The sequence below is a fragment of the Nerophis ophidion genome, linkage group LG08 (assembly GCF_033978795.1).
Source record: "Nerophis ophidion isolate RoL-2023_Sa linkage group LG08, RoL_Noph_v1.0, whole genome shotgun sequence".
NCBI classification, from domain to species: Eukaryota; Metazoa; Chordata; class Actinopteri; order Syngnathiformes; family Syngnathidae; genus Nerophis; species Nerophis ophidion.
The window spans coordinates 5,078,005-5,100,167 of record NC_084618.1 but is presented as its reverse complement, the minus strand read 5'-3'; the positions used below and the strand labels follow the sequence as shown (position 1 = coordinate 5,100,167).

The 22,163-nt window shown below is 43.3% G+C and overlaps 1 pseudogene; it reads left to right on the top strand.

The window, feature by feature from the left end:
- Nucleotides 1-22,163, top strand: part of LOC133557227 (proteasome activator complex subunit 4B-like) — a 199,170-nt pseudogene that overhangs the window by 119,207 nt on the left and 57,800 nt on the right.

Genomic DNA, 22,163 nt, shown 5'->3' with positions numbered 1-22,163 from the left:
AGTAGAAAATGGATTAGAAAGGACAGATTTAAAAAAAATAATTGTTTCTATTTTTTTTAAACTTGAGACTTCCCGCGGGACGCTGATGCTTCAAAATATTTGGCTTTCACGGCTCCCTCAGCCAAAAAGGTTCCCGACCCCTGTTCTAACCCGACAACTGATTTGATTGATATTTTAAAGCGCGTGCAGAGAGCCTGCTGCTGTCCCTAATGTTATGGCTCATGAATGGATGCTAATTATACTGCCACTCCTGCAGTGAAGATCAAAGGATGCTTTTACAGTATAGCAAGTGGGATTGCGTCAGTGGAAAAACATTTATGTATTTTTTATAGCATTTTTTATCTTTAAGTAGTGTTTTTTTTGTTTCTTTTAAAAGGCAACATTGACCTGTAGATCTCCTAGCAGCACTCAAGAGAACAAAAACTCTTTAAAGAAACAACCTTGGTCATGTTTGTGTAATTTCTGGACTGCCATTGCAATTTTTTGTTGCTTTTCATCGGCACTTCATGGCCATCAAGTGTTTATTTTATAGCCAGTTTGTCGTGCGATGCCACTGAGCTCACCAGACGCCATCTTTCCCTACTCCATACTTGCCGACCCTCCCGAAATTCAGCGCCTCTCCCGAAAACCTCCCGGAACAAATTTTCTCCCGAAATTCAGGCGGAGCTGGAGGCCACGCCCACTCCAGCTCCAAGCGGACCTGAGTGACGTGTCGACAGTTTGTTTTCACGTCCGCTTTCCCACAGTATAAGGAGCGTATCTGCCTAATGACGTTATAACTGTAGAATGATCAAGAGCGAGTTATTGGTTCTTATGTGGGTTTATTGTTAGGCAGTTTCATTAAAGTCCGCCCAGCCCGGGAATAACACACAACAACAGCAGTCACATTTTCCTCTACCGTACAGCAGTCCGTCTGCCGTAAGATCCAATGTTGTGAACTTGTGACACTCTTAAACAGGAGAATACTGCCATCTACTGTACATAGAATAGAATAGAATGTAGATTAAAATGTACTTTATTTAATTCAGCACCACAGTTCGCTCAGAATAAACAATGATCCATCCATCCATCCATCCATCTTCTTCGAGGTCGGGTCGCGGGGGCAGCAGCCTAAGCAGGGAAGCCCAGACTTCCCTCTCCCCAGCCACTTCGTCTAGCTCTTCCCGGGGGATCCCGAGGCGTTCCCAGGCCAGCCGGGAGACATAGTCTTCCCAACGTGTCCTGGGTCTTCCCCGTGGCCTCCTACCGGTTGGACGTGCCCTAAACACCTCCCTAGGGAGGCGTTCGGGTGGCATCCTGACCAGATGCCCGAACCACCTCATCTGGCTCCTCTCCATGTGGAGGAGCAGCGGCTTTACTTTGAGTTCCTCCCGGATGACAGAGCTTCTCACCCTATCGCTAAGGGAGAGACTCATTTCGGCCGCTTGTACCCGTGATCTTATATTTATATAGCGCTTTTTCTCTAATGACTCAAAGGGCTTTACATAGTGAAACCCAATATCTAATTTTTACATTTAAACCAGTGTGGGTGGCACTGGGAGCAGGTGGGTAAAGTGTCTTGCCGAAGGACACAACAGCAGTGACTAGGATGGCGGAAGCGGGAATCGAACCTGCAACCCTCAAGTTGCTGGCACGGCCGCTCTACCAACCGAGCTATACCGCCCCAAAATGTAATATACAAATAATAAATGAATAATATAAATATATTCTACATTTAAGTGCAGTCAAAGAACATGTGCATTATACAGTCTAATGGCTGTCGGTATGAAGGACCGCCTGTGTCGTTCCGTGTTACATTTTGGGAGTCTGAGCCTTCCACTGAACTCGCTCATTCTCTCCGCAAGGTCCGAGTGTAGTGGGTGGGAGGTGTTGTCCATAATGGATAGGAGTTTTGCTAGACTTCTTCTCTGCCAGAGAGTCTATAGCTGTGGTCAGAAAAATATTGACAGAGAATAGAACAAAGATGGACATTTCAACCCTTAACTCAACAATGAGTAGATGAGTGTTATGTGTGTGTATGTGTGTAAATAAATGAACACTGAAATTCAAGTATTTTATATATATATATCTATATATTTAATATATATATATATATTTAATATTTGACTCTTAACCACGCCCCGCGCTCCACCCCCGACCACCCCCCCCCCCCACCTCCCGAAATCGTCGGTCTCAAGGTTGGCAAGTACGCCCTACTCACCGCACTTCCCGCTTCTGTGTGCAGGACTGGGGTCGGCCCGGCGACGTGTCCGCTCTGGGTCTGTGCTGGCACGTTCCAAGCCGGGAAGAGGAGGACTTTGTTTTCCAGCTGTTGTACCGCCTTCTGCGCCCCGAGCTGGAGCGCATCGAGGGCCACGTCTCTGGAGAGCAGTCAATGAGCAGGTGTTTAAAGTTAAAGTACCAATGATTGTCAACACACACACTAGGTGTGGTGAAATTGGTCCTCTGGGTAGGTAGGTAGGTATTTATTGTCATTGCAACAAGTACAACGCAATTTTTGTTTACAGCACAAACCCATTCAAAATTAGGGTTACAGAACAGGAACGCTAATGAGGCGCCCCGTAAAAGATGGGAAAACATAAAACGCTGGGGAAGAAGATGAGTAAAAAATTACAATCTAGACTTGGATCCTAAGGGGGGCCTACTCTGTAGTGGGGGAAAAAAACCCTCCGTGCAATGCACACTTGTGTGGCTAAAGGCTAAAGCTTCCCACAATCATTCTTCTTTGACGTCTCCAATATTAATTGAACAAATTGCAAAAGATTCAGCAACACAGATGTCTAAAATACTGTGTGAGTATAATAATAATAATAGATGACATTTATATCGCGCTATTCTATTGTTAGATACTCAAAGCGATCACAGAGAAGTGGGAACCCATCATTCATTCACACCTGGTGGTGGTAAGCTACATCAGTAGCCACAGCTGCCCTGGGGTAGACTGACGGAAGCGTGGCTGCCAGTTTGCCCCTCCGACCACCACCAATCATTCATTCACCAGTGTGAGCGGCACCGGGGGCAAAGGGTGAAGTGTCCTGCCCAAAGACACAACGGCAGAGATTTGGATGTCAATAGGTGGGAAGCGAACCTGCAACCTTGAGGTTTCTGGCACGGTTGCTCTACCCACTACGCAACACAACAAATACCCGGAATCCTTTGTATCCGTGATACTTCCTGAATATATTTTAGCACTTTGGCACGTGTTGCAGCCATGGAACCTTTTTGGCTGAGAGAGCCAAAAAGCCAAATATTTTCAAATATATATCCGTAAGAGCCATATAATATTTTCTTTTAACGCTGAACACAACTAAACACGTGCATTTTTTAAGTAAGACCGACATTTCTAGAGTATAATAGGTCTCTTATCCTTTGTAATAACATTGTTATTCTGAAGCTAACTGTGTAGGGGGCGTGGCCTGCGGGCCTTCAGCGACAGGTGTGTGGAGGGCCCACCTGGGCCTTAATTATCTAATCATCTGTCGCTCTGTTATAAGCAGCAGCCAGGAGGAGAGACTGGAAATACTATTTCTGGAAACGTATTGAAAAATAAAACAGCGTGGCGCAGTGGGAGAGTGGCCGTGCGCAACCCGAGGGTCCCTGGTTCAATCCCCACCTAGTACCAACCTTGTCACGTCCGTTGTGTCCTCGAGCAAGACACTTCACCCTTGCTCCTGATGGGTGCTGGTTAGCGCCTTGCATGGCAGCTCCCTCCATCAGTGTGTGAATGTGTGTGTGAATGTGTAAATGTGGAAGTAGTGTCAAAGCGCTTTGAGTACCTTGAAGGTAGAAAAGCGCTATACAAGTACAACCCATTATTGTAACCCTGAAACAGGCTCTCATGTCGGTGCTTGGTGGTCTGAAGAACCCCCAGGAGGGCAAGCCCCACACTAACCAATAATAAATAAATAACTTCTTACCATTAACGCAACTTCTTGAACAGGTGCGGTAGAAAACGGATGGATGGATTAAAAATGCATGAGAATAGTTTATATTTTGAACATTATTTTTAACACTGTGATTACAAGTGGAATTATTCATTATTTATCGTGTTAAGCAACATCAGCTCAGATTTATCCGAGAGCCAGATGCAGTCATCAAAAGAGCCACATCTGGCTCTAGAGCCATAGGTTCCCTACCCCTGCACTACGCCATGCCGCATGTATGCCCAATTGTCTTGGGTGTGATAATGTTTGTTAGACTGAGGCCAATCTGCAAAAGTTCGACTCCAAGTGTCGTTGAGGAGGGAGGGAGGTCAAAAGCGTCCATCATTGAGGTGTCCTGATAATGTGTAATTATGCGGTTAAAGGGGAACATTATCAGCAGACCTATGTAAGCGTCAATATATACCTTGATGGTGAAGAAAAAAGACCATCTATTTTTTCAACCGATTTCCGAACTCTAAATGGGTGAATTTTGGCGAATTAAACGCCTTTCTGTTTATCACGCTGTAGGCGATGACGTCAGAATGTGACGTCGCCGAGGTAACACCCACCATTTTCATTTTCAACACATTACAAACACCGGGTCTCAGCTCTGTTATTTTCCGTTTTTTTGACTATTTTTTGGAACCATGGAGACATCATGCCTCGTCGGTGTGTTGTCGGAGGGTGTAACAACACTAACAGGGAGGGATTCAAGTTGCACCACTGGCCCCAAGATGCCAAAGTGTCTGCCGCCAGACCCCCATTGAATGTACCAGAGTGTCTCCACATTTTACCGGCGATGCTAAAGCAGACATGGCACAGAGATGTATGGATAACCTGCAAATGCATTTGCAACGATAGTCAACGAAATCAAAAAGGTGAGTTTTGTTGATGTTGACTGCCAGCTAATTGATGCTAACATGCTACGCTAATCGATGCTAACATGCTATTTACCGGCGATGCTAAAGCAGACATGGAACAGAGATGTATGGATAACCTGTAGATGCATTTGCAACTATATTACGTTTCCTTCCACCCACATTTAATGCGAAACAAACACTTACCAATCGACGGATTTAAGTTGCTCCAGTGTCACAAGATGCGAAAGTCCTGATCGTTTGGTCCGCACATTTTACCGGCGATGCTAACGCAGCTATTCGGCCATGCTATGGCTATGAATAACGTCAATAGCTATTCGCTCGATAGCTTCAGTTTCTTCTTCGATACTTTCATACTCCAACCATCTGTTTCAATACATGCGTAATCTGTTGAATCGCTTAAGTCGCTGAAATCCGAGTTTGAATCCGAGCTAATGTCGCTATATCTTGCTGTGGTATTCCCATTGTTTGTTTACATTGGCAGCACTGTGTGACGTCACAGGGAAATGGATAGTGGTTTCGAAGATAGCGAAGATAAGGCACTTTAAAGCTTTATTTAGGGATATTCCGAGACCGGTAAAATTTTGAAAAAAACCTTCAAAAAATACAACAAGCCACTGGGAACTGATTTTTATTGTTTTTAACCCTTTTGAAATTGTGATAATGTTCCCCTTTAAAGCAGACTACTTTTAGCTGTGTGTGTGTGCAGCGTTCATATTTCCTCACAGTCCGTAAATCCCTTATCTCTGTTACTAGTGTTTTAGTGAGATTATATGGTCGTACCTGTACAACCTGAAGGTCAAAGGGGTGTGGTGACCGCCAGTGTCTCCGAGGGAAGCCACGTTTCTCATCGAGGCGAAGGCAGCCGGGCTAAGATTTTTTATTTTTCTCCTCCGCGGTGTAAGCATCCGACGGTCGGGGGCAACCGGTGGGAGGAGGAAAGAGAGTCCGCAGCTGCAGGAGCAACGGCGCAAGCTTTCCGCTCATAACTACGGTAAGAGCCGACTTAACACCACCAATTCTCACCGAAACCTGCCAGTTGACATGTGGTCGGGAACCATGTTCCATAGTAAAGCCTCACCGTCATATTTCGGGAATGTAAACAAGTAAACACCGGCTGTGTTTGTGTTGCTAAAGGCGGCCACAATACACCGCTTCCCACCTACATCTTTCTTCTTTGACGTCTCCATTATTAATTGAACAAATTGCAAAAGATTCAGCAACACAGATAACCAGAACGCTGTGTAATTATGCGATTAAAGCAGACGTCTTATAGCTGGGATCGGTGCTTGACCAAACTGTCCGCTACAATCCGTAACGTTCCCCCCCCCCCCCCCCCCCCCCCCCCCCCGTCATCATTACGCAACGTTTTCAAGAAGAAACTCACGGGAAATTGAAAATTGCAATTTTAGTAAACTAAAAAGGCCGTTTTGGCATGTGTTGCAATGTTAATATTTCATCATTGATATATAAACTATCAGACTGTGTGGTCGCTAGTAGTGGCTTTCAGTAGGACTTTAAATGTGGTTGTGTTGTACAGGTGCGGCATGTCAATCAATCAATGTTTACTTATATAGCCCTAAATCACTAGTGTCTCAAAGGCTGCACAAACCACTACGACATCCTCGGTAGGCCACATAAGGGCAAGGAAAACTCACACCCAGTGGGACGTCGGTGACAATGACTATGAGAACCTTGGAGAGGAGGAAAGCAATGGATGTCGAGCGGGTCTAACATGATACTGTGAAAGTTCAATCCATAATGGATCCAACACAGTCGCGAGAGTCCAGTCCAAAGCGGATCCAACACAGCAGCGAAAGGTCCCGTTCACAGCGGAGCAGCAGGAAACCATCCCAAGCGGAGCGGATCAGCAGCGCAGAGATGTCCCCAGCCGATACACAGGCAAGCAGTACATGGCCACCGGATCGGACCGGACCCCCTCCACAAGGGAGAGTGGGACATAGAGAAAAAGAAAGAAACGGCAGATCAACTGGTCTAAAAAGGGAGTCTATTTAAAGGCTAGAGTATACAAATGAGTTTAAGGTGAGACTTAAATACTTCTACTGAGGTGGCATCTCGAACTGTTACCGGGAGGGCATTCCAGAGTACTGGAGCCCGAAATGAAAACGCTCTATAGCCCGCAGACTTTTTTTGGGCTTTGGGAATCACTAATAAGCCGAGTCCTTGAAGGCAGATTTCTTGCCGGGACATATGGTACAATACAATCGGCAAGATAGGATGGAGCTAGACCGTGTAGTATTTTATACGTAAGTAGTAAAACCTTAAAGTCACATCATAAGTGCACAGGAAGCCAGTGCAGGTGAGCCAGTACAGGTATATATGTATGTATATATGTATATAAAGGTATATACAGTACAGGTATATATGTATGTATATATGTATATAAAGGTATATACAGTATAGGTATATATGTATGTATATAAAGGTATATACAGTATAGGTATATATGTATGTATATATGTATATAAAGGTATATACAGTACAGGCGTAATGTGATCAAACTTTCTTGTTCTTGTCAAAAGTCTAGCAGCCGCATTTTGTACCAACTGTAATCTTTTAATGCTAGACATGGGGACACCCGAAAATAATAGGTTACAGTAGTCGAGACGAGACGTAACAAACGCATGGATAATGATCTCAGCGTCTTTAGTGGAAAGAATGGAGAGAATTTTAGCGATATTACGGAGATGAAAGAAGGCCGTTTTAGTAACGCTTTTAATGTGTGACTCAAAGGAGAGAGTTGGGTCAAAGATAATACCCAGATTCTTTACCGTGTCGCCTTGTTTAATTGTTTGGTTGTCAAATGTTAGAGTTGTATTATTAAATAGAGGTCGGTGTCTAGCAGGACCGATAATCAGCATTTCCGTTTTTTTGGCGTTAAGTTGCAAAAAGTAATAATAATACGTTACAGTAATCGAGGCGAGACGTAACAAACGCATGGATAATGATCTCAGCGTCTTTGTGTAATGTGTAACCTCACTCGCAGGGAGGAGCTATTGCAGAGCCTTGCAATCGTGCAGCACTGCCTCCTGGGGCTGGCAGCATGCTTCCCCCACTGGATGGACCTCACGTCGCTGACCTGTGAGTCCTGCTGACACACCCACTTTTAACACTGCTTAAACAGACGTGAATGTATGTTGCTTGCACTCAGAGTGCCCTCCATGGTGAACCTCGGGGAGGTCAAACTGCACATCGGCGTGGACTACGGTAAGAAGAACAACACAGGCGGTTTGTGATAAGGTCGCTCATTGCACCCCCGTGTGCGTACAGATGATGCACGGGAGAACTACAGAGTGTCCATCTGCCACACCATGAGGCTGCTGCTGCGTGAGTAAACATTTGCAGGTCTCAAACAGCAGCCAGTGAGGTCCGACATGGTCGTCTTCTCCATCCAACCAGATCACATCCTGGAACACACGGAGGACGACACCAAGTCGCTGTTTGTCGTCATTAAGGTGCTTGGAACTGTCTCCTGCATGTTGAAACCCCCCACAATGGTCATTAGTTGTATATTGCAATTCAGAAAAGTAACATATGCACCAAATAAAATAGCTTTGAGGTTGGTAAGGTCAATTAGGTGCACCGGGTTATAAGGCGCCAGAGATGCGCGGTTTGTGGTCTCGTTCGCGGATAAACCGCGGGTCAGGTGGTTGACATGACGAAAAATTAGATTTTAACTGGATTCGGGCGGGTGGCGGTTGAACCAGTTGGCCAGAGTTTGACACCCATGGTCAACAATGTTGTATTGCAGTTTCCGCAATTACATGTTCAAGATTGAAAGGCATACTGGGTGATCCGGAGTACACTAATGGTTGTGATATAAACAACTTTAACACTAATATGCGCCACGCTGTGAAGCCACACCCAACAAGAATGACAAACACATTTCGGGAGAACATCCTCACAGTAAACACAACATAAACGCAACACAACAAATACCCAGAATCCTTTGTAATATGGGTATTGGTTGAACCATCCGGAAATATTGATATGCGTGGTTCTGGATCGGTATCCTTTGCCATTCAAAGAGCCAGTTAAGACCTGTTTCATTAAGCGAAGAAGACAATAAGAGACGCTATTATTCTCCTGAATGACTGCCGGCAGTCACCCAGATAATAAGTATTAGGGCGTGCTAAGAAGCCATTGGCTTTGTCGCCTACTACAACATGTACGATACTGCTTGTCGGTCCAGCATCATGTTGTGCGTGGCTTCTGCGGCAACACCCACACAACTGCAAGGCATACTGGGTGACACAGAGTACACTAATGGTTGTGATATAAACAATTTTAACACTCTTAGTAATATGCGCCACGCTGTGAAGCCACACCAATTATGAACGACAAACACATTTCGGGAGAACATCCTCCCAGTAACACAACATAACGCAACACAACAAATACCCACAATCCTTTGTATTCATGACACAGCCTGACTATTTTATACACCCACCCGTGCGTCGGTAAGGTGGGCGGTGTTGGGGGCACGAGGGTGTAAAATATATTCAGGAAGTGTCATGAATACAAAGGATTATGGGTATTTGTTTGTTGCGTTTATGTTGTGTTACTGTGAGGATGTTCTCCCGAAATGTGTTTGTCAATCTTGTTGGGTGTGGCTTCACAGCGTGGCGCATATTAGTGTTAAAGTTGTTTATATCACAACCATCAGTGTACTCTGTGTCACCCAGTATGCCTTTCAATCTTGAACATGTAATTGCGGAAACTGCATACAACATGTTGTATGCAAAAAATACGGTAATAATTACACAACACACATAAAAATAGAATTTGTCTAGATACATATTTACAAGCCGCAAAGCTTTTGGGAGACAAATCTGGAGGTTTTTGGCAAGTCTCATCAGCTGTACTTGATGTTCTGTATACAGACGCACAGATGAAGGATTCACAGAAAAGAAAATTCTACCAAATGTGGAACATGGAGGAGATTCGGTTAGGCTCTAAGGCTGCTTCGCCACAGGGCGTCTTTAATCTGTGCAGGGGATGATTAAATATTAATTCTATGGAGGCATTGTGGAGGGAAATGTCACACAGTGCCGGAAAGACTGCTGGATAATGACTTAAAACAGCGGTCCCCAACCACCGGGCCGCAGAAAAAAAAATTATTTAAAAAAAAAATATTTTTTATTTTTTATTATTATTACATCAACATAAAAAACACAATATACACTTAAATTAGTACATCAAAATTACCTTATCGACCATCCCAATTTACTTGTAGTCCAATTGTCATTTCTACCCTTAGAATCTGGTCTCAATTAGAAATACTTTCGGCCTGCAGGGCTTATCCAACCATAGCCCCATTCATAATAACCACCTATTTCTCCCTCCCAGCACAGATGTAGCGTTTTCTCTATGGAAGCAGTCAAACCTTAGCAGGCTAAAAGACTTATATATTGGTGATGTTTTCGCTAGTTTCAGTGAACTATGTGAAAAATTTGACCTACCAAAATCTCACCTATTTCGATACTTTCAGGTTCGTAATTTTGTTAAATCAAATAGTCTCTCTTTCCCTAATATCCACCAAATTCGCTAACTGATTCAATTTTAGATATTCCCACAAATCAAAAAGGCCTAATTCCAAAATCTACACCTTAATCCCCCAGTTTGGTAAAACAACTCTTGATAAAATCAGAGGGAATTGGGAAGAAGATCTTGCAGAGCCATAGATGATGGAGATTAACAACGTACATCCTGTTCAAGGCTTAATTTAATACAATTTAAGGTAGTCCACCGTATTTATTTCACTAATTCCAAACTCTCCAAAATATATCCCAATATCTCGGATACTTGTAACAGATGTCACATGTCACCTGCTAACATGATGCACATGTTTTGGTCTTGTCCCCATTTGCTTGATTACTGGACAACTATTTTCAAACACCTTGCTAAGGCACTGGATTTAAATCTGACACCATGTGCAGAAATGGCTATTTTTGGGACGGTATCAGATCTCCAAATAAAGAGAAAATTTAAGGATAGTATAGCCTTTGCATCCTTATTAGCACGTAGGAGAATTTTGCTGGAGTGGAAGTCACCTTTCTGCCCCAAAAGCCTCCTTATGGCTTAAAGACCTTATGATGTATTTAGATCTGGAAAAAATAAAGTTCAATCTTAGGGGGGCACCTGAGAAGTTTTATTTTGTTTGGGGCTGTATGGTTGACTACATAGCCAAATTAAAGACGCTACAGGACACATGAGAAAGTTCACCTTTCATAAACCAGCTTCTTTTTATTTATTTTTTTATATTTATTCCTGGTGTATATTTACTATCTGCCTATGTTGAGAAGAAAGGGATGTACTAATTATTTTCCATTTGTGACTGTACCTTTTAACTTATGTAGGACCTGGGGGGGAGGGGGGTTTATGTCTGTATGGGGTATGGGTTGGGTTGCTGTTCTTGGAAGTGGGTGGGGAAAAAGGGGGAAAATGTGTTGATTGTTCTATTGTACATTGTAACATTGTAATACCTGTCAAATTCAATAAAAACATTAAAAAAAAATTAGTGCACCAACCACAAAAACCTCCCTTTTTCATGACAAAAATGTCCCTTTTTCATGACAAATAAGAGAGAAAACAAAAAAAAGGACCCCCCCCCCCAAATTATTAAGCGTTGACCGGGCCGCGGATACAAAAAGGTTGGGGACCACTGACTTAAAAACACAGCCACAAACCCTCAAGAAGGGCAAAAAAAATGGACCATTCTGGGGCAAACATTTTCCCCAGGACAGTTTTATGAGTTTGTTTTTTAATAACATTTCTTGAATGAGAATTTAAAAGCAACGTCCGATTCCCGTGTGTTAATTTTTTTGTCATTCTTTCTCCATTATCAATCACTTCACAATTATTTTTGTAATTTTTGTGGGTTTTTCCTCTCGGCATCAGGGTTCCAACAATTTCAACCTTGACTGTATCTGCCTGTGGTTGTTTTTTTATTGTAATTAGTTCAGGATTTCCAAGTATTTATTGAGATAAAATATAAATATTTTACAAAACATTATGTATAATTGACTAATATGAAAAATAAAATCTATATTTCTAGGAATAAATTACAAACAGATTAAAACAAGTGATAATTTTAAAATATTTATTAATTAAAATTATAAAAAAATATTTATAATGTTACAAATGATATTAATGTACTTATTTCAACTATATTGGAATTTGGTTCTCTTTTTATTTACATTTTGTTTATAATACAACTTCCTGACTCAATGTGTATGTCCTGTTTGGATAAAATAATGCCTAATCTAAATGAGTGATGTGACCAATACTACAACCAAATCTGTACCTTTTAAAATCGTGTCGGTGCTTCAACGTTGCCTGAACCAGTACTTGAAAAAATGGGAAACATCCAAATTTGTGTTAAAATAAATCAATAATGTTTTATTTTTTGGAATTGTGTGACATTCAGGTTTGTTAGACCAGGGTTTTTCAACCACTATTATGCAACTTTACCTAATTGGTCCAAAAAGTCCATCCATACATCCATTTTCTACTGCTTGTCCCTTTTGACCAAGTATGCCTTGCATTCACTTGTGTGTGTGTGTGAAAAGACGTAGATATTATGTGACTTGAATGAGACTCAGCACCTCCAAGTCCGAGTCCATGGTTCTCGCCCGGAAAAGGGTGGAATGCCATCTCCGGGTTGGGGAGGAGACCCTGCCCCAAGTGGAGGAGTTCAAGTACCTAGGAGTCTTGTTCACGAGTGGGGGAAGAGTGGATCGTGAGATCGACAGGCGGATCGGTGCGGCGTCTTCAGTAATGCGGACGTTGTACCGATCCATTGTGGTGAAGAAGGAGCTGAGCCGGAAGGAAAAGCTCTCAATTTACCGGTCGATCTACGTTCCTATCCTCACCTATGGTCATGAGCTTTGGGTCATGACTGAAAGGATAAGATCACGGGTACAAGCGGCCAAAATGAGTTTCCTCTCCCTTAGAGATAGGGTGAGAAGCTCTGCCATCCGGGAGGAACTCAAAGTAAAGCCGCTGCTCCTCCACATGGAGAGGAGCCAGATGAGGTGGTTCGGGCATCTGGTCAGGATGCCACCCGAACGCCTCCCTAGGGAGGTGTTTAGGGCACGTCCAGCCGGTAGGAGGCCACGGGGAAGACCCAGGACACGTTGGGAAGACTATGTCTCCCGGCTGGCCTGGGAACGCCTCGGGATCCCCCGGGAAGAGCTAGACGAAGTGGCTGGGGAGAGGGAAGTCTGGGTTTCCCTGCTTAGGCTGTTGCCCCCGCGACCCGACCTCGGATAAGCGGATGGATTACGTGACTGGGCCAGCACGTAAAGGCAGTGCCTTCAAGGTTTATTGCGTTTAGGACTTCTCCCTACGTCCGAATACACAGCGGCGTTTTAAAAAGTCATAAATGTTACTCTTTGAAACCGATACTGATCATTTCTGATATTACATTTTAAAGCATTTATCGGTATCTAACCAAGCTTTTTTTTCTGCACGTGACCGCAGATCATCAGCGACCTCATGTTTTTCCGAGGCACTCGCAAAAAGGAGTTTGACTCGCGCTGGAAGAGCTTCACTCTTGTCAAGAAGTCCATGGAAAACCGGGTGAGTGATGCGGATAAATCCTGTCCCTTTGGTTTTATGGCCGGCTTAACCCACGCTGTGTCTCTGCAGCTTCACGGGAATAAGCAGCACATTCGGGCGCTGCTCGTCGACCGCGTTCTGCTGCAGCACGAGGTTGGTTGGTCGTCAGCTTAAGTAGAGTCACACGGAAGAATAAAGCAATATTTGTTGTTGAAAGATGAGGAAACTGGTGGTCGAGGGCAGAGAGTATAAAGAAGTCCACCAGAAGCTGCTGTGTGATCTTCTGCTGCTGTCCACCAGCACCTACAGCCAGGTAGAATGCACACGCTGACCTGGGTCTGGCTTAGTTTTTGCCTCCTCCCTCATTTAAAGACCTACTGAAAGCCACTACTAGCGACCACGCAGTCTGATAGTTTATATATCAATGATGAAATATTAACATTGCAACACATGCCAATACGGCCTTTTTAGTTTACTAAATTGCAATTTTAAATTTTCCGCCGAGTGTCCTGTTCAAAAACGTCGCGGTATGACGACGCGTGCGTTTGACGTCTCGGGTTGTAGCGGACATTATTTTCCAGCCCGATCCAAGCTATAAGTGGTCTGCTTTAATCGCATAATTACACAGTATTCTGGACATCTGTGTTGCTGAATTTTTTGCAATTTGTTCAATTAATAATGGAGACGTCAAAGAAGAAAGCTGTAGGTGGGAAGATTTTAGCCTTTAGCCACAAAAACACATGACCTTGTTTAAAATTCCCCGAAGGTGAAGCTTTACTATGGAACAGAGCGGTCAAGCGAACATGGATCCCGACCACATGTCAACCGGCAGGTTTCGGTGAGAAAATTGTGGTAATAAGTCGGCTCTTACCGTAGTTATGAGCGGAGCTCGCGTCCTCCTGCAGCAACTGTGGACTATTAGCTCCTCCCACCGGAGAGACTGGCGGTCACCACACCCGTGGCCACACCCCTCCGACTTTCAGGTACTAAATAATCTCACTAAAACATCCATCCATCCATTTTGTACCGCTTATTCCCTTTTGGGGTCGCTGCCGCCTATCTCAGCTACAATCGGGCGGAAGGCGGGGTACACCCTGGACAAGTCGCCACCTCATCGCAGGGCCAACACAGACGGACAACATTCACACTCACATTCACACACTAGGGCCAATTTAGTGTTGCCAATCAACCTATCCCCAGGTGCATGTCTTTGGAAGTGGGAGGAAGCCGGAGTACCCGGAGGGAACCCACGCAGTCACGGGGAGAACATGCAAACTCCACACAGAAAGATCCCGAGCCTGGATTTGAACCCAAGACTGCAGAACCTCCGTATTGTGAGCAACACAATAGGCAGATAAGGGATTTTCCAGAATGATACTAGTAAATGTGTCTAATAACATCTGAATCGCTCTCACTGCCCTCGCCTTTTTTTTTTTTAGTCCTTCACTCTCAATATCCTCATCTGCGAATATTTCATCCTCGCTCAAATTGATGGGGAAATTGTTGCTTTCTTGGTCTGAATCGCTCTAGCTGCTGGTGGCTATGATTGTAAACAATGTGAGGATGTGAGGAGCTCCACAACCCGTGACGTCACGCGCACATCGTCTGCTACTTCCGGTACAGGCAAGACTTTTTTATTAGCGACCAAAAGTTGCAAACTTTATCGTGGATGTTCTCTACTAAATTCTTTCAGCAAAAATATGGCAATATGGCGAAATGATCAAGTATGACACATAGAATGGAGCTGCTATCCCCGTTTAAATAAGAACATCTCATTTCAGGAGGCCTATAAACCGCGAGTGAAGAATGCGCGACCAACCCGATAACTCCAGAAGAGAAAGAGATGATATGGTATTATCCGCTCACAGATGCCAACTAGTGGTTGCTTGAGCACACTGCATCAATGAGACCATGGGCTAAATGCGGCCCACAGATGTCCACAATCTGGCCTGCCAGATATCATCCATCCATCTTCCATCCATCTTCTTCCGCTTATCCGAGGTCGGGTCGCGGGGGCAACAGCCTAAGCAGGGAAACCCAGACTTCCCTCTCCCCAGCCACTTCGTCTAGCTCTTCCCGGGGGATCCCGAGGCGTTCCCAGGCCAGCCGGGAGACATAGTCTTCCCAACGTGTCCTGGGTCTTCCCCGTGGCCTCCTACCGGTCGGACGTGCCCTAAACACCTCCCTAGGGAGGCGTTCGGGTGGCATCCTGACCAGATGCCCGAACCACCTCATCTGGCTCCTCTCCATGTGAAGGAGCAGCGGCTTTACTTTGAGTTCCTCCCGGATGGCAGAGCTTCTCACCCTATCTCTAAGGGAGAGACCCACCACACGGCGGAGGAAACTCATTTTGTACCCGTGATCTTATCCTTTCGGTCATGACCCAAAGCTCATGACCATAGGTGAGGATGGGAACGTAGATCGACCGGTAAATTGAGAGCTTTGCCTTCCGGCTCAGCTCCTTCTTCACCACAACGGATCGGTACAACGTCCGCATTACTGAAGACGCCGCACCGATCCGCCTGTCGATCTCACGATCCACTCTTCCCTCACTCGTGAACAAGACTCCTAGGTACTTGAACTCCTCCACTTGGGGCAGGGTCTCCTCCCCAACCCGGAGATGGCACTCCACCCTTTTCCGGGCGAGAACCATGGACTCGGACTTGGAGGTGCTGATTCTCATTCCGGTCGAAAGGGTGTGTGACCTTCATATTTAGTCAATATTCAGTGTTTTATCCTTCATAGAAAAATGTAAAATTCCATTACGTTTTTTAAGGCGGTCTGTTATTTTAAGCATTTAATCTGACATTATTGTGAGGTTTTATATTAGTGTTGCTGAAAATAGATATACCGGCCCCCCAGACACATTTTTTTTCTCTAACTGTGGCCCCCGAGTCAAAATAATTGCCCAGGCCTGCTCTAGCAGTACTGAGAGCAAACTCAGCCAAACTACCTCGAGGTAGCCCACATATGCGGTCCTCTCCAAGGTTTCTCATCGTCACTGTCACCGGCGTCCCACTGGGGTGAGTTTTTCCTTGCCCTTATGTGGGCTCTGTACCGAGGATGTTGTTGTGGTTTGTGCAGCCCTGTGTGACACTTGTGATTTAGGGCTATATAAATAAACATTAATTGATTTATTTTTTTATTTTTTTATTATTATATATATTTTTTCTTTTTTATTTATTTATTTTTAATACACTGTAGCACTTTGAGGTTGTTTGCTCAATGTAAAGTGCTTTTCCGGGAGAAAATGCGTTAACAAAATAAAAGCATGTAAACAACATACGTTAATGTGCGATAAAATAATTGTCGGCGTTAATAGATTGATGAGTTAACTCATAATTAACGCATTAATTTGCCCACCCCTAATATATATATATATATATATATATACATACCTACTTTACATAAAGTCGGCTTTCCGCCATCGACCAAATTTTTTTAGCCCAATGCGGCCGCCAACTCCAAAAAGTTTGGACACCTCTGCTTTAATGCTTCAGTCATACGCAGGATTCTCACAGGAATGAGGCAAAAATACAACCTTACCTACTGTAAACTTGCTTAAAGACACATTTACCCAGTGTGTGTGTGTGTGGTGTGTGTGTGTGTGTGTGTGTGTGTGTGTGTGCGTGTGTGTGTGCGTGCGTGCGTGCGTGCGTGCGTGCGTGCGTGCGTGCGTGCGTGCGTGCGTGCGTGCGTGCGTGCGTGCGTGCGTGCGTTGCGTGCGTGCGTGCTTCAGGTCCGGAGCAGGGCCCAGAATGTGCTGACCACCGCACTGATCACCTTCAGCTTCTCCCACCGAGACATGATACCCAGAATTGTGCAACTGCTGTCCCCACAACACACGGACGGCACACAGCAGCAGTTGAAGGTATCACACACACGTCGTCCGGCTAGTAAAGACATCTTAAAGGACGTCACCATGTTAGAATGTGGCTCACCTTCAGGGGGCGCTGTACTGCCTTCTGGCGGCATACAGCAGTGTTAGCCTGGTGAGGGACTGGGACTGCGTCGGCACCATGTGGCCCGCCCTGGTCCGCTGTGGACTCTCGCCTGCGATGACCCTGGAGGAGCACTCGGTGGGGCAGGTCCTGGATGACATCATCGACAGGATTCATCGGCAGCACGACACCATCGGCATACTTTTCACTGTGAGAAGCCACTCTTGTCGTGCAATGTACGTCCTGAATCGCGCGGATAAAGTTTAACCCAGGGGTCACCAACGTGGTGCCCGTAAGGACCAGATGAGTCGCCCGCTGGCCTGTTCTAAAAATAGCTCAAATAGCAGCACTTACCAGTGAGCTGCATCTATTTTTTAAATTGTATTTATTTACTAGCAAGCTGGTCTCGCTTTGCTCGACATTTTTAATTCTAAGAGAGACAAAACTCAAGTAGAATTTGAAAATCCACTTTGCTGCATATAACTTTCAGAAAGACAATTTTAGAGAAAAAAATACAACCTTAAAAATTATTTTAGGATTTTTAAACACATATACCTTTTTACCTTTTAAATTCCTTCCTCTTCTTTCCTGAAAATTTAAATCAATGTTCAAGTATTTTTTTTTTTTTATTGTAAAGAATAATAAATACATTTTAATTTAATTCTTCATTTTAGCTTCTGTTTTTTCGACAAAGAATATTTGTGAAATATATCTGAGAACTTATTGTTATTAAAATTCCAAAAAGTTATTCTGGCAAATCTACAAAATCTGTAGAATCAGATTTAAATCTTATTTCAAAGTCTTTTGAATTTCTTTTAAAATTTTAGTTTTTTTAAAATCTAGAAGAAATAATGATTTGTCTTTGTTAGTAATATAGCTTGGTCCAATTTGTTATATATTCTGGCCTGTTCTAAAAATAGCTCAAATAGCAGCACTTACCAGTGAGCTGCCTCTATTTTTTAAATTGTATTTATTTACTAGCAAGCTTTGCTCGACATTTTTGATTCTAAGAGAGACAAAACTCAAATTGAATTTGAAAATCCACTTTGCTTCTTATAACTTTCAGAAAGACAATTTTCGAGAAAAAAATACAACCTTGAAAATGATTTTAGGATTTTTAAACCTTTTTACCTTTTAAATTCCTTCCTCTTCTTTCCTGACAATTTAAATCAATGTTCAAGTATTTTTTTATTTTTTTATTGTAAAGAATAATAAATACATTTTAATTTAATTCTTCATTTTAGCTTCTGTTTTTTCGACAAAGAATATTTGTGAAATATTTCTTCAAACTTATTGTTATTAAAATTCCAAAAAGTTATTCTGGCAAATCTACAAAATCTGTAGAATCAAATTTAAATCTTATTTCAAAGTCTTTTGAATTTAATTTAAAATTTTTGTTTTTTTAAAATCTAGAAGAAATAATGATTTGTCTTTGTTAAAAATATAGCTTGGTCCAATTTGTTATATATTCTAACAAAGTGCAGATTGGATTTTAACCTATTTAAAACATGTCATCAAAATCCTGAAATTAATCTTAATCAGGAAAAATTACTAAAGATGTTCCATCAATTTTTTTTTATTTTTTTTTTAAAGATTTGAATTCCCTAAATTTTATTATTTTTTATTTTTTTTAAAAGATTTGAATTAGCTACGGCCCTGCGATGAGGTGGCGACTTGTCCAGGGTGTACCCCGCCTTCCGCCCGATTGTAGCTGAGATAGACGCCAGCGCCCCCCGCTTCCCCAAAAGGGAATAAGCGGTAGAAAATGGATGGATGGATGGATGAATTAGCTAGTTTTTCTATTCATTTTTTTTTAGAGTCGAAATTAAAGATAAACTATGTTTCGAAATTTTATTGTCTTTTTTATCCTGTTTTCTCCACCTTTAAACCGTTCAATTAAGTGTTTAAGTTTTTATTCTCTACAAAAAACCTTCCGTAAAAGGAAAAAAAAATGTACGACGAAATAACGGACAGAAATACCTATTTTTTCTCTATATATATCCATCCATTTTCTACCGCTTATTCCCTTTTTGGGGTCGCTGGCGCCTATCTCAGCTACGATCGGGCGGAAGGCATGGTGCACCCTGGACAAGTCGCCACCTCATCGCAGGCCAACACAGATAGACAACCTTCCCACACACACACATATATATATATATAGATTTATTTATTAAAGGTAAATTGAGCAAATTGGCTATTTCTGGCAATTTATTGAAGTGTGTATCAAACTGGTAGCCCTTGGAATTAATCAGTACCCAAGAAGTAGCTCTTGGTTTCAAAAAGGTTGCTGACCCCTGCTTTAACCCCTTACAGGTATCAGAGAGTTGCGTGGAAATAGCCAAACAAATCGCACGCTCTAGGGAGACGGCCACCGTAGAGGAGCTGAAGGAGGGGCTTCAACGCCAGCAAATCAGAAATGTTGTAAATGCACGGTAAGAAGATAACTAATACAGACATGATCCAGATGCTATGAAAGAAAAAGTAACGCCTCGAAGGTTTTTTTTGTTTGTTTAGGAAATATGAGAAGCTGGTTAATGACCTCTTGGACTGCCTTGAAGACCGAGAGCTGTAAGTAGGCCAAATTTACTGTACTTTTCTAATTAAAGCCGTTTTTGTCCTGGAGAATGAAGTGTAAAACTGTTCACCCAGCAGGCACAAGACATTAAAACAACATTAAAAGCCTACTGAAATGAGATTTTCTTATTTAAACGGGGATAGCAGCTCCATTCTATGTGTCATACTTGATCATTTCCCGATATTACCATATTTTTGCTGAAAGGATTTAGTAGAGAACATCCACGATAAAGTTTGCAACTTTTGGTCACTAATAGAAAAGCCTTGCCTGTACGATGTGCGTGTGACATCACGGGTTGTAGGGCTCCTCACATCTGAACGTTGTTTATAATCATAGCCTCAAGCAGCAAGAACTATTCCGACCGAGAATGCGACGATTTCCCCATTAATTTGAGCGAGGATGAAAGATTCGTGGATGAGGAAAGTTAAAGTGAAGCACAAAATCAATCATCAATCAATGTTTACTTATATAGCCCTAAATCACTAGTGTCTCAAAGGGCTGCACAAACCACTACGACATCCACGGTAGTCTCATCAATTAATGTTTACTTATATAGCCCTAAATCACTAGTGTCTCAAAGGGCTGCACAAACCACTACGGCATCCTCGGTAGTCTCATCAATCAATGTTTACTTATATAGCCCTAAATCACTAGTGTCTCAAAGGGCTGCACAAACCACTACGGCATCCTCGGTAGTCTCATCAATCAATGTTTACTTATATAGCCCTAAATCACTAGTGTCTCAAAGGGCTGCACAAACCACTACGGCATCCTCGGTAGTCTCATCAATCAATGTTTACTTATATAGCCCTAAATCACTAGTGTCTCAAAGGGCTGCACAAACCACTACGACATCCTCGGTAGGCCCACATAAGGGCAAGGAAAACTCACACCCAGTGGGACGTCGGTGACAATGATGACTATGAGAACCTTGGAGAGGAGGAAAGCAATGGATGTCGAGCGGGTCTAACATGATACTGTGAAAGTTCAATCCATAATGGATCCAACACAGTCGCGAGAGTCCGTTCCAAAGCGGATCCAACACAGCAGCGAGAGTCCCGTTCACAGCGGAGCCAGTAGGAAAAAAAAAAAAAAAAGAAAAGGCGATGGCTACAGGCGGCGGCAGTGGGACAGTTTCAGATGTAATTAGACACATTTACTAGGATAATTCTGGAATATCCATTATCTGCTTATTGTGTTAATAGTGTTTTAGTGAGATTGTAAAGTCATACCTGATAGTCGGATGGCTGCGGTGAACGCCAGTGTCTCTGAGAGAAGCCGAGGAGCCAAGATCACAGCTGCCTTTTTGAGCTGCAGTGGGAGGAGGTATAACCTGAGGGTTGCAGGTTCACTTCCCACCTATGGACATCAAAGTCGCTGCCGTTGTGTCCTTGGGCAGGACACTTCACCCTTTGCCCCCGGTGCCGCTCACACCGGTGAATGAATGATGAATGAATGATTGGTGGTGGTCGGAAGGGCCGTCAGTCTACCCCAGGGCAGCTGTGGCAACAGATGTAGCTTACCACCACCAGGTGTGAACGAATGATGGGTTCCCACTTCTCTGTGAGTGCTTTGAGTATCTAACAATAGAAAAGCGCGATATAAATCTAATCTATTATTATTATTATAATCCACTGATGTCTCCGGTAAGAGCCAACTTAATATCACAATTTTCCCATCCAAAAACTTGCTGGTTGACGTATAGAAACATGTTGGCTTGACCGCTCCGTGTTAAATCTTCACAACAAAGAAAGAAACACCGAATGTGTTTGTGTTGCTAAAGGCAGCTGCAATGCACCGCTTTCCACCAACAGCATTCTTCTTTGACGTCTCCATTATTAATTGAACAAATTGCAAACGATTCAGCAACAAATTACTGTGTAATTATGCGATGAAAAGACACAACTTTTAGCCGCGTGTGGTGCTGGGCTAGTATGTCCCGCTACAACCCGAGACGTCACACGCATGCGTCATCATTCTTAAAGGCCTACTGAAAGCCACTACTAGCTTTAATCGCATAATTCCACAGTATTCTGGACATCTGTGTTGCTGAATAGTTGCAATTTGTTCAATTAATAATGGAGACGTCAAAGTAGAAAAATGGAGGTGGGAAGCTTTCATGGATCTTGACTACATGTCAACCGGCAGTGTTCGGTGAGAAAATTGTGGTAATAAGTCGCCTCTTACCGGAGACATCAGCGGAGCTTCCGTCCTGCTGCAGCTGCCGTGACTTCCCTCGGGGACTCTGGCGTCAACACACCCC